Consider the following 17,300-nt stretch of genomic DNA (forward strand, 5'->3'; position numbering starts at 1 on the left):
GTATTGAGCGCAAGAGTGTGTGGAGTAGCAAGACAAGGTGAGGCACAGCTCCATGATTGCTGGTGTGTTTTGTTGTGAGGGGTTGAGGGTCACGACACCAGAGGGTCGTTACATTACCTCCCGTAGGATCCGCACGGGGCCTGGTGACAGCCTTCAGAGAGAACACACACACACACACACACACACACACACACACACACACACACACACACACACACACACACACACGCTTGTTAGCTGAAGCTCAGCACATGAAAGACTGCTGTCTTTACTGTATGGCAGCAACCGCGAGATCTCATTAACTTTGGGGATACAGATTTGGAGAACAGCAGTCCAATACGCCTCGTTATTATTCTTTCCCTCACTGGTAAACAGAAGGGGAACTTTTACTGGAGTACAAGTATGAGGTCCTCATATACCCTACCTTATTTAAGTATTTTCTATGAGATAGTATCCCTTAAATCCACAACAACAAACACACAATTATATGAAATTTGATCCTAAACCAGCATATCTATAATGACTTTTGCTTTATGACATAGTCCATGCAATGTCTTCCAAACAGTTATTATTCATCATTTACTGGCTTTGTGTGTGTACCAAGGAGGAATAAAGTGGTGCTGTGACAACATCATTTTGTAGGCTTACCTTAAAGTTAGCGTCAACAAAAAGCAATGAGATTTTCCCATTGGAATTCAGTATATTGTAGAAAATAAGATCTGTTGCATACACACATTCGTGATACTTACACACCTTGTTCAACAGAATAATCTCCACATACTAAAACCACTCTGGGATTTTTAAAGCATAAATGCAATTGCCAGAAGTAAAATGCCAACGTAATGCTATAAAAACGTAATCACAGTAGCATGGCGGCGTATCAAAAAAACATTGACTTTGGGATGTGAGAATTGGAAGTGGTAAAATGTTAAGTTATTTCTGGGTTTAGGACTAATTTCTGCACCACTATCTTGCAAATTCAGCATTCCTATGGATGACGAACACTGGACAAAAAAAACATTTTTGCTATACACAATTGTTCCTCAGCCCATTAAATGGTTATTAAATGTTAGCGCTACTGTTCTAATGCTTTTGAAACAAGGAGGAGAGTGTTGACAGTGAACCAAGAGTTAAGTACAGTAAATATCAAACAAAACAAAAAAAGGACCAAAGTTGCAAGCAGCACCAGTTTTGAAATTTGCTAAATCGAGAATAAAAAGAAAATTATGCTAAACCAATCTAAAATAAGCTATGCTAAATTAGGCAGGCAGGTGGAGATGGTGTTGTTTTAGAAACTTAGATATTTCAGCCAATGGAAGTTTCATTGGAGCAGGTAAGTCAAACCATTGGGTTAAAGCTGTTCCATTTCCTGCTTGCTCAGTTTCACAATAAAAGCCTCTGGCAACTGATCAGCAGGTCCCTGTATCTCTTGTCTTAGAGTGTTGAATCTTTATAAAAAAACACACAGCTCAAATCTACTGCCCACACTGTTAGTGCCTGAATGCAACATGTGCCTACATGAGAAGCCAAATGCTCTTCTCCTGTCTGGTTGCAGCCTGAATAGCATAAATGAGTGAATCACTGTCAAAATACTCGTACTTTTGACAGCCTTCAAAAAAATGTTAGTGTAATTGTCCTCCCTGAATCTGTTTTCTAGGCTGTTATGAGGAAAGAGTGCTGTAATGGCCAGGTAGGGAAAAAGCTTCTCTATTGCGCCGGGGGTTACGATTGATGAGGCTCATTGTGGCAGTGCAGGAAGCTAATGAGTCAGAACCACGAGTCAAGCTGTCGGGAAATCACACCGCCCCAAAAAAAGCCCAACGTGACATCTTCAACACCAAACAAATGCAGAGGGAGAGACACGCAGACTGAAAAATTAATCACCACCAGAGAGCGGAGCTTATGCCACTGCTTTACTTCAGCTGTAATTCATTTCTTTAAAAAGCATTTCAGCTTAACCATGCACCAATGACAGCCTGAAAGTGAGTGTCAGCACATTTACAGACAGACAAAAGAAGTGCGTAGCAGTTAAGGCAGAATTAAACCTTGTCCTCTTCAATCATCAGCCTTTCTACTTCAATTGGCAAACTCTTTTTAACACATCAGGGACCACATATATGGACTTACCTTTAAGTAACACTAAAAAAACACCCGTGGACCCGATAACAGGTCCCAAAAAGCTTGGGAATAACTCAAAAAAGAACAGGCTTTTAACATCAATCTCCCAGTGGACAAGGTTTACAAACTTTTCAACCCCTGAAATTAAATGTGTTGTTCAGCATTAGGTCGTATAAAAAAAAATCTTGATTCTGCTTTTAAGATGTAAAAATTACACTCTTACTCAGTTAGAGGGAGAGAGACTGAAGGGAGTTTGTGGCAAGTTTAGATTTGTTTTTCCCTTTTGGACACAGCTACAGTAGTGCATTCATTTTACTTCCAGTCCTTATGCTAAGCTAGGCTAATTACCTCCTAGCTGCAGAATTCTGTTTATGACACATACACAGTCAAATGACATTTCAAACTTTGCTATAACCTTTTATTTATTATAACCTTATTTATTTAGTTGTCTACTACTTATGGAAGTAGAGCTGCTGATGCAAACCAGGGAGTGTCCTTTTCTGAGGGACATTGTTTTGTATTACTCTGCTATTTGTCGCTCATCCATTAAGATTGTTTCTGCCTTTAAAGTAGCACTCACAAATACTTCTCAAACAAAACCATTCTAATCAGGTAATTAATACATTTGCCCCATGTTAAACTAGGGCTCAATGCAGAACAATGGAGGCATTTTTTCACCAAAGCTGCACGTCCATGCCTAACATAGCTGATGGAGAACCCAGCTTTGCTATATGTGCTGAAACCGAAGATAGAAGATCTTCCCTCAGCTTGAAGACAGGCATGTTGTTTGGTAGCTGACCATGACCTCTGTCCTCCCTGTAGAGGCGGAGGTGTAGCCAAAAGTAGAATCTCCCCTTCGGGTTAAAACAGCCATAAAAAAAAGGCTTTCACTGACATACATATATACAAAAATAACATCAAAGTCCACTCATTCATGTTCAGAAGAAAGAAATACTGACATGAGTCCTTTCCTTCGGGGTTGTAGTTACAAACTCATAGCTCACATCGCTGTTGGCCATTTCCCACCTCTATTATGACTTTGTAGAAAAATAGCAAGATGTGACTACAACCAAGGAAAGTCTTGACACAGGTTATTACCAGAGTATGATTGACAGATTAACCCTTCATTCTATATCAAATATGTTCCTGGTTCTTCTATCCTAACCCTAAACCCATTGCTTAAATGTTTAAAAAAGTCCTGCAAAAACATAATATTTTCAACGACGCATTGAGAAAACAATAGCCTAATACTTCTTCTATTGTTCAGTGAAATTGCCACCCACAATCATGGAAAATGAAGTTGTCCCATCCAAAGGACGCATCATGCTGAACCATTATCCACTCATGAAACTCATTGGAAGTAATTTATGCTTCACAGTGCCATAGTAGCCTCTCATGTACTTTGGTTAGCCTGCCCACCCATTACATGCAAGTACTCAACAACACTTGAGTGCCCCATTAATGTACAGATGACACATTTCTAGACAATTCTGTCACCCTTGAAGTTTAGGTCTGGGCCGTAGCGCAACTGGAAACCAACCAAAGTGGTGGGCACGTTGTCTTAAAACTGCTTCATGGAAAGTAGAACTTTAACTTTCATTTACATTAATGCTCTATCTTTAGCCAAATAAAAAGAAAATGTCCATAATAACAAACGTTCACTAGTATACCCTAATGCCTGGTCTCACAGCCCTCTTTCCTGACGTCCCGGCTTCTAAATATAGGCATTTGCCCTAATTTAAAAGGAAAGTTGGGTTTTGGGGGAATATAACTTTTTTTCCATCTGCAATAAAACTCATTTGTGGCTTTTCTGTGAGAAGGTACAGTGTGCTGAATAGTGAAATCAACCTGTCTCAGCTCAATTATTCTTTAAATACACCTTCTCCAATGCAGAGGATTGAGTGCCTTTTTCTTAATGTTGTTAAACTACTGCTCTGGCAGCAAGTATGCATACATAATGTTTAATATATCCACACTTGTATATCACACTTGATAAACATGCAAATCACCACATGAAAGTTCAACCAGCTATCAGTATGAAAGGGTGCTTACCTTTCTTGGTGAAACTCCTACTGTTGCCATAGAAATACAGTCCATGCACTCGTTTATAGTTGCATGTCAGGATGGCATCTTGGGAATAGTTCCACATGTTGGGAAATACGATAATTGACTGTGTTCCTTGACTGTGCATTCAGCTTAGCTCAGCTTAGCATAAAGTCTGGAAACAGAGAAACAGCTATCCCCTGTGCTAAGAAAGGTTCCGAACTTAGTGAAATTCCCCTAAAGAACCTAAGTGTCAGCCATAAGACAAGAGCTTTTCAATTCTCTAGATAATATCAAAGGAGCTTCGGTTTTAGTTACTACTCCTTTAGCTAAAGGACACATTTGACCCTCCTTTACAAACGAAAAGGACAAAATGCTATACCACAATACCTTGCCAATGCAACATTTAACGTGACAACATTCAACAATTCAGGTCATGTCAAGACAAACTCATATCATTTAATTTAACGGTGCTTGTTAGGCAATTGATAGCTTATAACATAACTTGCATAGTTGGTGATTTTTTTTCACAATTCAACCACAACATGGGACTCTCTGTGATGGCCACAGCTACAAATGGAAATGTAATCACAATGTACACTCACTTCCAGTTTCTACATACACAGATTCGTTTCAGTTGCAGTCAACCACACCAACAATAAAACCACACATTGCTCAAATGTTTTTTAAACCTAACATTATTTAGTTTAGGTGCACACATTTCAGCATGGTTAACACTGGTCTTTGTTTATATTTTCTTTGTGTTTGAGTTGCCGTGGTCCTTGGGGAGGTTCCTTCCTGGTTGAGCAAAAGGTGTGGCTAAGGGGCTGAGGACTGCTAAATACTGATGCAGTCAATTGGGCCAAACCATTTGCTTTAATGTCAAGGGTGGATTTGGGCTCCCTAAGTGTTCTTGTAGGGTCCGTTCAGTAGTTATCCCTTGTTTGTTATGTGGTTTGGCCAAAGTCCTTTATATGTTCCCTTATGTGTTACTTTCATAGGTTGGTTTGTTCAGTTTACATCTTGTTTAGTTGCTGTTGGTAAGCTTCTTGGTTTATTCTTTTTTTTCCTATTTTTGGGTAAATACATTTCTTGTTGCCTCACTGCTTTGTCTCTGACACATATAAAGTTCTAACACATCCAACAATTGTGCCTTCATGCTGCCCATTGTTCTGATGGTCGATTTTCTTTCAAAACCCTATAGTGCCAAATGTCAGAATAAAAGCGCATTTTAGGTTATATGAGTCTGAATATGGAAGAACTCTAATTGACTTGTGTATTTGGATCAAGGGTAGAGTAAAATGCTCAAAAAAATGCATTAATGTGTTTTTAATGTGTAATTTGCCCAATCAATCTTATCTGAAATTAACTCACCAACTTAATATTAGCAACAAACAGGCTTGTAAACATACAGTAACCAGCATGCAGAGGAGCACAGCTGTTGTAGGAGGTGAGCTTTCCTTTTTTCCTAAACATAGGAGGGAAATGAGGCGTTCACACATTTAGAGATCATTTCTGGTGATGATTTTGAATCCGTCTGTAGGGGATGTGGCCGATGGGAGATGCAAGAAGAGGCGTAAATGTTGGTGGGAGAATGTTTGCCCTGTAGCAAATGTGTGAGTGAGTGCATGTGTGTTTTTCTGTGCATAAGAAAGTGTGGTTTTCATGAAAAAATTCATTGGAACCACTCTTTTTATCAAGTTTCACAAAAAAAACAGAAAGTAAAAAAACAATGAAGTTTACCATTGAACATTATATTTCAACAAGTTTTAACTACAGAAAACCATGTGTTTTTGTATTTCTATATTTAAAGAGGACATACTATGCTAATTTTCAGGCAAATATTTGTATTTTGTTCCTCTGCTGTGACATGTTTACATGCATTAATGTTCAAGAAGCTCTTTATTTCTCTCATACTGCCTGTGCTGCTGCACCTCTTTTCAACCTCTGTCTGAAACCAGAGCACTGTATGCTCTGATTGGTGAGCTCGTCGGCACTGTTGTGATGGGTCAACCGCATAGACTGTATATATTGATGGACAGAGGTTCGTCCGTTAAAAGTGAAGCAAGCGCTAGTCCAGAGCCCCCTGGTGGCTGGCTGCAGTACAATGCGTAGCTCCGCCCATTCCCATGTATTTTCAATGGGCAAGTAACCAACTTTCTATGTCACTTTTCTCACCTAAAACAAATTTTGCATCCACAACTTTTTATTCGAAAAAATAGCTTTCAAGGTGCTTCACATCACACCATTTTTCTTTTTCCCGAGAAATTATTTTCTTTAATGTTATTTTAATAAATATAAAAGGGGCGTGGTTACACTTTGATTGACAGTGCAGCCGCTTGCAACCTCCTTCAACATTTCATTTCGTTCAGAGTAGCTGTAGGCTCGGCTGTAGTGGTGTTCTTTTGTCAGGCAACTCATATTTGTTTTATTTGCTGTTATTACTTTACATTTATATATTGACAGTCATGTCGTGTTGTGCTGTTGATTGTACTAACAGGCCATCTCAGGGGAGCTCTGTGCAGTTTTTTCGGTAAGTGAATATTAACTTAATATTAGCTAGCGAACTCATTAAAATGACGGTAGCGATAGCTTAGCCGCTAACGTTAGAAAGTTAACTTAATTTGACAGTAATCTATAGATTTTCGGACATCCTTGAAAGGATTATGGTCATATACCAACGAAAAACAGATAGATTTGTATGTTGAAGACGATGTTGTATAGTTTCAGCCAGTTTAGCCCCAGAGAGTCGGACTCGGCCTGTGTGTGTGGTGGGGAACGGACGGAGAAGGGGGCGTGTTTCACTCGATAAGGGGCGTGTTTCACTCGATGAGTGGGCGGGTCTGATCGCGACCTCCTCTTCACTGCGCATGCTTCAGATTCTACTGCGCAAGCGTACTTCGAACTGGCTCCAAATTTTCAAAGATGGCGTCGCCTCGGTTGCTTCAATTCTATAGAACACAGCTGAATGGAGCCACTCTGTCCATCTATATATACAGTCTATGGTCAACCGCTTAGAGATGTGTTGGTAATCTCCCGCCCCTTAGCCTATCACATAAGATGTGTTGGAGCGCTAACCAATAGCAGCGCAAGTTTTACATAGTGATATCACTATGTTACAGAAGTAAACAAAGGAGTCCACTGGAGTCATTTCAGGCAGGGGGGGAATGTGTGGGAGAGAAACTCCCTCTGGAGGGAACATTGGGATTTTAGCCTTTGCAGACTGTTTACATGCACAAAAACCTATATCACACACTACAAGAAAGGGAAACCCCCAAAATGTATAAAGGGGCCTCTTTAATATCAAATGCCTTATTTTTGGTTTAATTACCTTTAATGTCATAAGACTCAATACAGTCGAAAATAAACAGTTCCTCTCCTCTCGATGAGGCTCGCAATGTTTCATGGCGTAGGACATGTTGGAATCACAATCCCAGTTTGCTTCTGCTCCGCTCCCCACTCTTCTCCACAGCAGCCCGCGCCCCCCCACCGACAACAGCAGATGTAGCCATAACACTTTACTGAGCCGATTCTGCTGAGCCATGACAATAGCGACAGAAGCAGGGTGGCACCATAACCTCGGTATCATTGACGCACAACACGCGCACACACAAGGACATACTTGGCTTGTTGTATGGAAACTGTGTCATCATTTTAATCACTGCAGGCAACTTGGAGTCATGGGATCCAGTTTGGATGCCAATTTATGGAGCTCGTTTCGCTTGAGAGTGACATTATAGGCTCTTCTAAAGTCTAAAAGCAGTGTAAACAGAATGCAATATGTCCTTGCGGAAAGTCGCTTTAAAAGGACATTTATACCTGAACAGATCTGGCGATTAGAAACACAAAGCAGAGTGTTTCAGCGCCTGCAGGGATTTTAGCAGCAGTAGCCTGCAGCGCACATATTATCCAGCCGTTAGAGACTTCAGCAGGGAAAAAAACCGAAGATTAGGGTAATGAACTCAGGTTCTGTGAAGGGATCCATCCTCTAATGTGCACATTTCAACCTTAAGCCAGCACCTGTTTCTCTGATGTTTTCCTTATTAAGGGGATGAGAACCACTTTTCATTGTAATGGTTACAAAAAGGACATTTGCGTGACAGACGTCAACATGATTCTTCACACAATAAGGAATATCCTGAATTAGAGATTTTTAACATATCTTGCAGTGAAAATGGGATTTTGATCCATGGAAGCCCTCGGTTTCCTGGCCTGATTGCTGGGAAGATCTTGCTTTATTTCTTCTCTCTATTGAGGTAGGCACTGTATAAATAGGCACACTGGAAATAGACCCTCACTCTCAGAGGAGCCTCTCAGGAGAGGACCAACAGCCATATTTCCAACACTGAGATATAGGTCGCACATTACATCTGGATTGTTTTTAATGTGTTGTGGAATCCCTTCTCAATTTAAGAAGAAGTTTTCAGTCATACAGGAAACTGATTCACCAAATTTGTTTCAAAAATAATCTTCCCTCCTGCAGCCAAAAACATTTACCCATTTGCTCTCCATTTAGGTTTCTTCGCCTCATTATGCTTGTGTCATGAGTGTGTGCAGGTCTGTTTTCGAGCTCTTTTCCATCCCTGTTTTAAATAATTTCGCAATTATGTTGTACATGAACGGACATGTTTCCCCCAAAGACTCCCATGTTCCTCACAAGGTGCTAATGAACGTTGATTTCACATTATCTGTCAGACATCTGATGGGTATAAAACCCCTGGGTATAACTTGTGAACTTTTGATGTATTTGTTTAGGATTCAGCCTGGGAAACCTATCCAATTGTAACTGAATCGTTCTATGGAAAATCATCAAGTGATTCTATATGCTTTAAAATGTAAGTTGAGTATAACTTTGGTGTAGTAAAAAAACAAGTGTATGCATACTGTTCAGTCTGTTTAAAATAATTCAAAGGGAAAGCAGCAGCTATTTTCTGGTCACTTCCGGGAGCAAAACACAACATCAACAACAACAACATATTGTAATTTTGCCATAAGTGGTGAATGACAAACCTTTTAGCAAACAGTTTCCCAGTTACATCGAGCAAAACATAGAACAATTCCCATTCATTTTGAGTCATTGAGTCTAATATTCACTCTCCTTCTAAATCTCTTTTGTTCCCCACCTACATCTGAGGGATTTGTATGTGTTATAAGTAACTATTGCAGTCATTTAAGCAGGAAATTAACGCAAATTGAAGTCTTTCTCACCAAAGGAAAACTCTGAGTGCTGCTGCTGAAATAAATGCTGATGCAAGCACTGAAGAACAACCAAATGTAGTGTGTTGTAAAATAAATAGAAATGAGCTTAAAGATATTAAACGCTCTGTAGGGCTGAGGGGAAAAAGTGTCACTGATTTTAATACACATAGCCATTTGATCCATTATCAACATAGAATATCAATCAGGCAGGCAGATAAAAAAAATTTTATGTTTTTATCTATGTAATAAGTCAAGACGTAGAAGTATCTAATACAATAATTCAGCGTGTTGGTGGCTTATGACTTTTTATGGATCTAGTTGAAAAATTCAGCCCAGATAAGGTCCTTAACAGTCACTCATTTTCACAACAGGATATTTCATTTACTGCCAGGTTGGCTATCAATTTGATTATAGATGTTGCACTCAGAGTTTATAGATAATTTGAATGTAAATAATGTTTAAACAAATGAGTCAGGAAATAGCTTAATATGCTCATGTGTCCAGTATTTGACAATATAGCACAATATTAGCAAAACACTAACAGGGTGTGAACACATCTGCTGTGAATTCTTGTGTCATATTGGCACCAGTATTGTCGCCACTGTTAGATTATGGCATGGAGGCTGATCATCATGTCAGATTCATTTAGTATGGTCCAGTAACACACAGCAGATTCTGATACTGGTCGATGGCCAATACGTTGAGATGTCCACCGATTGTACAAAATGATGCTGCGTTTGCCAAATGATACTTTTTTTCCATAATGAATAGCTCTAGCAGGGGCGTGGTGTTATGTGGCAGAAGGAGACACAGGCGGAGCAAGAAAAACACAGTAGAGTCTCAAAGGAATAAAATGGCTGCCGAAAGGAATCTAACCCAACTCTCCTTCATTTTTGCGTCCCTTGAGGGGCAGAGCTCTTCAAGGGAAACTGATTTGCATGCAATTGTCTTCTGATTAAATTATAATCTATTGTAATACCTCAGCGATGAGACAGTCTTCCTTATAGGACTTGAGTTATGTAGCTCCACCTGATAACCATAGAAGCTTGTGAACAAATCAGCCATTACAAACAAGAAGTCACTTCTTTGACACTGAAATTGAGAAGTGACTTTAGCTTCAGTGGTAGATTGGGTCAGTCATTATTTTTGGGATGCTTGTTTGAGCCACAGCTTCGCATGACAAGGCGTATTTGAGCAAAAAACTGAACCTCAAATTGCTTCCCAAAGCCACAGGACCATTCTCCGGCATTTTCCTTTCCTGTGGTGACAGAACTTACAGTAACTATGATAATGAGCAATGGTGATAGTAGGCAGTAAAATCATTGAATCCCAACGGAATATAAAACAAATATCATTGTTGAAAAATATATTAAAGACTATTGTTGTCTTACCAAGGTTATTGAATTCACTTCTGGTTAAATTACTGTTTTAAATGATGTACATTTCTGGGCCAAGGTGAAAGAAATCATTATCCTTCTCAATTAATGATTAAATTCAAGGGGAGGATCCTATAATTCTCAGCAGTCTCAATGGCAATTAACTTTTCTGGGGTACAATCAAAGAGGCTTTATAACAAAGGATGACGATTGGCATCCATGGTATGAACTGGTATACACTTCCTGTCTTCTAAGTGGGTGTGGTTTGATGTATTTATATTTTATTTATTCCAACACTGGATATTAACACAGCTATCATACATATATTTTGCAAAATAGGAAAAGTACTAGTAGTAGTAGGGCATTCAGACATGATAGTTCTTGTTGCGATTTCATGAGAGTTTGTTGCTGAGACAGACACATCTTACAGATTGGTAGTGAAAGTGCACATTCACTTACTTTTTCTGTTAGAAAACAAGATCTAGTGTCAGAGTGTTCATAAAATAGTTAGCTTGCAAGAAATTGACCAAGTATTTAATGTTTTGACTTTTTCAAAATTAAATGCCTTTCCTTTAAGATGTCTGGATGCTGTGAAATACTCTCCCGAGCATACAACACCGACAACATTTTCTCTAAATAAGACTATGCATCTCTTTGTCAACACATTTTTAATTTTATGTGGATTAATTCTCCTAGGATCAGAGCAGACAAAAAAAGACGGATCCTCCAAATATGCAGCAGTACATTCCCACAACGAGAACACATGGCTCAGAAGTATCTCAAATTACAAATGGAAAAGTGTTAATTCATTCACTTACAGTACTACAAAGAAAGGCAAATTTCATAAATGCACTAGAATAAGTTATAGGTGTAGTCTTTGGCAGCATATCAATGATAACGGTGACTAAACTCTGAGTAATATGACTCATATTGATTCAATCCACAGCCAGTTCATCAAAGCTTGTACTTTTCTACACATTTCTAGAAATACAGCACACAGAAAAGGATGTTTTTTTTGCTGATGTGTAAGATTGCATATGTTGATATGCACATTTGAGATGTTACATGTGTTGATGGTTTTCTGGAACTTTATACTTGAACATTGTACCTGGCTTCTTATTTAACACGTTAATATTAGCAACGAACGTCCCTGGGTGGGATTGAACCACCAACCTTTCGGTTAACAGCCGAATGCGCAAACCAATTGCGCCAAAGCTGGGGAACAATAGTCTGTTAAGGGGAGGGAAAAAAGGAAGAGGAGGGGGAAGAAAAAAAAAGGGAGAAAAAGGAGAAAAAAGAAGAAAAAAGGAGAAAAAGAGGAGGAAAGGAGAGAAAAGGGGACAGTGAAGCATATATTTTTTTATCAACCAAACTTTTATTACAATAACAATATGATATATGAACAATATATGAATCAAACTTTTTTTTTTTCTTCATGTCCTCCAGCCACTGTTCTTTTGGGACAGTTTCAATCTTTGGGCAGTACACCTTTCCTTTATACTGGCTGTGTCCAGTCTCTGCCGTCCTAAACTCCTTACACTGCTTACAGGTGTTGTGTAGTACCCTGCGGGTCAGTTTGCGGACTGGAGGAGCAGGAGGAGGAGGAGGAGGAGGAGGCATGAGGCTGTAGCTCAGGGCCTGTGGGGCAGCCATCAGGACAGGCACCTGAGCACCTACTGGTCCCAGCAGCATCAGCTTCGGAGATGAACTTGGAGCTGGAGCTGGAGCAGGGAAGAGCTGCCGAGGAGTACGTGGCCTCACAGCCACAGGTGTGGCGGGTGTGTGTGTGTGTGTGGCGACTGCGGGTGTGTGTGTGGCGACTGCGGGTGTGTGTGTGGCGACTGCGGGTGTGTGTGTGTGTGTGGCGACTGCGGGTGTGTGTGTGTGTGTGTGTGGTCTTTCTCCTCGCTTGGCCCACGGTGCTGCTGGGCAGGTGGTACTGGTGAGCCGGGCCAGATTGGGGGGGTGCAGACACGGCCCGCGTTTTGGCTGTGGGGAGAGGGTCAGCCGCCACAGACAGTCGACTGGGCAGGTCCAGCCCCTGCATGACCACCGCAGTCTCCTGCCTCTGCACCCTCTTGCTGTTCCACTGGACCAGGGTGGTGTGGCTCACGTCCACCAGCTGCATGGAGGTCTTCGGCATGACCTCGGACCCCAGAATACGCCGCCTGATCTGGCGGTAGTCCTCCAGGACGAGGTCAAACCTAGACACTGTGCCAGTCCCCTTCTTCTTGGGACTGCGGTGGATGGCACAGAGCCTAACGAAGATGCTCTCCACGAGCCGGCAACAGTCTGGCCACTGGGCAATTGGGGCAGAGGTGGTGAGGGCATGCCTCTTTACGCTCTCCACCCCCGGCGTGAACTCCTGCCTCTTCTTAGGACTCCTGAACCTCCCCGTGGCCAGCTTGGTCTGGTGTCTTGCGGCAAAGACCACCCGCTGCTGGTCGTAGGGAAGCAGTTCCTGCCAGAGGCCGACAATATTGTCCACCTGAGAAAGACAAGAGCCACAGAGACAGCACTCCAAAAGAGGGTGTGGCCTATATGTCTTAGCCCCGCCCACTTTTATTGAAATTGCAGGTTTGATTATTTGATTTCCCTTTCATACAGTTAAGTAGAAGGAGCCTTAATACAAACCTGTATGAGCTAATTGTGCATATGATTCTAAAGCTTTCATCTATATCTTGATTTCAATCATTGTAAATAGGGACGTAGAGTGACAAACGACATGGTCATGTGCACATTTGAGATATCACATATTTTGATGGTTTGCTGGAAATTCATCCTTGAACATTGTACCTGGCTTCTTACTTAACATGTTAATATAAGTACCGAAAGGGGGGGCTTGAACCATTTAATATTTTTTGAAGTAGGGAAAATACTCTCAGACCTTTAACAGGACCTTCTTTCGATGAAAGTGAGGCTCTGCTGATAGATTGTCATTTCAATGATTCAAAAGAGGTCTCAATTTTTGTGTTTCATGCCAGGCTGAGGATCCACTCATTTCCGGGTAAATACTTATTCGGTGTATTCTAGCATTAGACATGCTTATGAGTGTACTATATTTAGCTAATGCCTTTCCAATATCCAATTCACAGTGTTATAATTCATTCAATTAAACAGATTGTCTTTGAGTACATTGGATGATTATAACGCCAAATATAATCAATTGAGCATATTCATTACATTTCGAGGCATTTACAATCACGACCCTCTGATATTCCTTTAATATTTATAACTGACATAGTTATTGTGTGAAATACTTGGCAGAAATACATGTACGAGTCAGTAAGGAAAGACTCTTCCAATTGTGATCACATAATTCACTGAACACTGCTGTGAATGGATTTAAAATGTAACCCAGAAATCTGAAATTAATACGACTGAACATTTATAGGGGCCCTACAATGTTTTTTGGTGTTTGCCCTGTGCATGTTAATGGTCTGCAAAGGCTAAAATCTCTGTGTTCCCTCTAGAGGATTTTTCTCTTCGCTTTATCCATGCCAATTTGAGCAAATCAATCTTTAAAGCTGTCCTTACATTGATGTCAACGGTAAAAACAGATAAAAAAATAAGAGAAGGCCCTGATATCTGAAACCTTGTTGTAGATATTATTAGATATGTTCAATAAATATTGGCAGAAACTTTATATTATTATTATTACTGTCCATCAGTAGACGTATACTGTTTGACTTCTTTTGTAAAAACAAAACATATATAAATATATTTTTGGCGAATTTGTGAATTGATTCAGAATCTTATATGTTTCGATTCCCTCATGAATAGATATTTCCCTCACCCCTAATGCATATTGTTTCTGGCTAGAGAGGAATATAATTTTGTGATGTTAAATGAATATATTGCTCAGGTAATGCCTTATGCTCTTATTTTTATTTTTTTTTCTGTGGGTATACATTTATGTGCTTGATAATGGATGTGCAGTTTTTTTGTGTATTCATTGAAGGTGGCGGTGTTAATTGCGTTTAAAGGAAAACTGCCATTATGTATAGCAGACTGAATGCTCACCTCTTATATAATATCCTCTGTCTTTGGGCTACAAAGCGGAGGAGGCGGAGGCATTATGTAATGCTCAAGCAACCCATGCAATGCTGCAAGAAGGCAGCTGCTCTCCATCTCATCTGCATTAAGACAGAGATACTGTATGAAGATCAACTTTCTGGGAAACAGAACTCAAGGACCAAAGTTTTTCGTTAAGACATTTTGTTGCAGAAGTACAGATACAGACATATAAGTGACAAAAACAATGTTTTATATATTGTCCATTCCCCCTATTATCCCCTTGTAAGATGAAACACCACAGTTTAATGCTTGACAGTGTTGTTTGAATTTTCAAATAAACAAACATGTGTTTACCTAGCCCAATATTCAGATTTATAAAACATATAGGAAAATGTGTCACATAAAATGTTATTTAATAAAAAAATGTTTTAAAAAATATATAAATGAATTCATCTATACATTAATTAAAATAAATGAATTTAAATTAAACTTAAAAAGAGTTGCACCACTTATCTTATGAGACTTTTTTTATATGCAAAGTGCAGTTAAGTTCCTTTTAAAGCACTATACAAATAAAATGTTTTAATATTATAATCGTTATTGTTATAATTATTATTTTGCATTAGTATTACTACTATGAGTATTAGCCTTTAAATCACTTGACACGTAAAATTTATTTTTATGTTTGTGTTTTGGTTTTATTATTTATTTTTGTATATTTTTCTAATATATCTCAAAATAACTCTTGACAAAAATTAAAATGTCTTCATTACCATGTAAAGTGCCTTTTTTTTTTTTCAAGCCCTATACAAAATATGAATCCTGTATATATTTATCATTTGGAGTTTTTATCTTGAAAAAAAAAAACACACACAATAATTATTGACAATTGGACTTGCTGTGAGGGATAACTGTCGATCAGTAGCAATATTAAGCTTCTAATGTAGAAACTTAGAAGATGTGAGACTCTATTCCTTCATGAATATATTTGTTCCCCACCCCTGCCTATTCATTCTGGCAAATAAAATGTATTTTTACAATAATAATAATAATAATAATTATTATTATTATTATTAATATTAATATACATGATAATAAAGCACCTGTTTACTTTATGTTTCCTCTCCATCCCTTACAAGCATGAAACTGTCGCCTTAATATCTGAAAAAAAAAAACACCTTTCCTCTCTCTTTACACAACGTGCCCTTTTTGCAGCGAGAGCCAACACTCCCCCACGTGTTTGCATTTTACTTTAGCCTGACAATCTGACACTGGGATTTCCTACAAGCAAGTGTGTGTAAAGTGTGTGGGCTGCTCTGTGGAGCTGAGATGTGCAGGGTCGTGTGGATGCGTGGGAGATTTGTACAGTATCAGCTTCTAAGTATATTCACTGGAACACACGATAAACTGAAACAAGTGTTGGCATCCGAGTCAACTTCGTTTAGGAAGACGTTATTATCAGGGTTAGGAGGGTAACTTTAGGAGTGCATTATTATTTTTGTATTATTTTAAAGAAAAAAACAACTGCCTTTCATTGGGCAAATTTACATACAACCACTTACAAATCAAATCAGATTTGAGCAAGAGGAAACGCTCCGTTTTACTTCTACACAAACAGTAGTTATAGATCACCCTCACTGTTATTTTTTAAATATGTGGGTCCAGCTACTGAATAAAAAAATCATGTTACATGTATTCTGTCAGTCCCGACGTCTGGTAATTAATGTCATAGTTGCACTATTCACTACATTTCAAATCAATATATTTCCGTGTATTTTTAGATCTGATATCTCAGTTTCTTTACTTAAGAAAGCACCGTAAGTGTTGAGTTGACTCTCTGATACAGATTGTGTGATCTGTCTATGCCACCTAGTGGAGGATTAATACGACTGACACACAGAATTTACTTGGCCCAATAGGAAAACATAATAAACAATCCCCAAGATCATCATTTTAAAAAGAGACGTGTTTGTGATAAAAATGTGATTCAGAAGCAATTTTACACCAACAGTACTTTTGGTATTGTTTTCACAGTTAGAACTGTTTACAAGTCCTGTGCACATTTATCGTTGGTACAGGAAATGCTGAGTTTGGTTTCTTCAGAAACCCAAGAAAAGGAGATAAATGTATTTTAAGGACAAACTTGATAATGATGTTGAAAATATGTTTTATTCATGACTACAACTAAACCCTTAATTTGTTGTTTTCCTCAAGGATAGATAGATAATGCCAACCTTATCTAGTGTGGTATAACCCTGGCTCGTGTGTTATTGTTTTATTAATATTCCTTGTATACTGAATCTGCATTAAGTTCTAGTTTTTCATTCAATAAAAGTATAGTTTGGCCATGAAACAGAAATAAAATAAACAACTATTGTCCTTGTTTAATGAACACGTTTTTTTTTCTTTTTTTAAATCTCCATCAATTATCTAAAAATATGTAAATTCTTATACAATTACAGCTACAGAAATCGTGGAAATTGTTACAATGCAAACAAGCTTGATCAAATTGAAAAGGAGACCGTGAATGCTACAGTGAATGCAACC

The 17,300-nt window shown here is 38.9% G+C and overlaps 1 non-coding gene across 1 annotated transcript; it reads right to left on the reverse strand.

The window, feature by feature from the left end:
* Positions 1–11,881: 11,881 nt before the first annotated feature.
* trnan-guu (transfer RNA asparagine (anticodon GUU)) lies at positions 11,882–11,952 on the reverse strand. The gene has a single exon. It is a non-coding gene; the product is annotated as a tRNA-Asn (tRNA).
* Positions 11,953–17,300: the final 5,348 nt, after the last annotated feature.

Source organism: Eleginops maclovinus, chromosome 23, assembly GCF_036324505.1.
Source record: "Eleginops maclovinus isolate JMC-PN-2008 ecotype Puerto Natales chromosome 23, JC_Emac_rtc_rv5, whole genome shotgun sequence".
Lineage (NCBI taxonomy): Eukaryota > Metazoa > Chordata > Actinopteri > Perciformes > Eleginopidae > Eleginops > Eleginops maclovinus.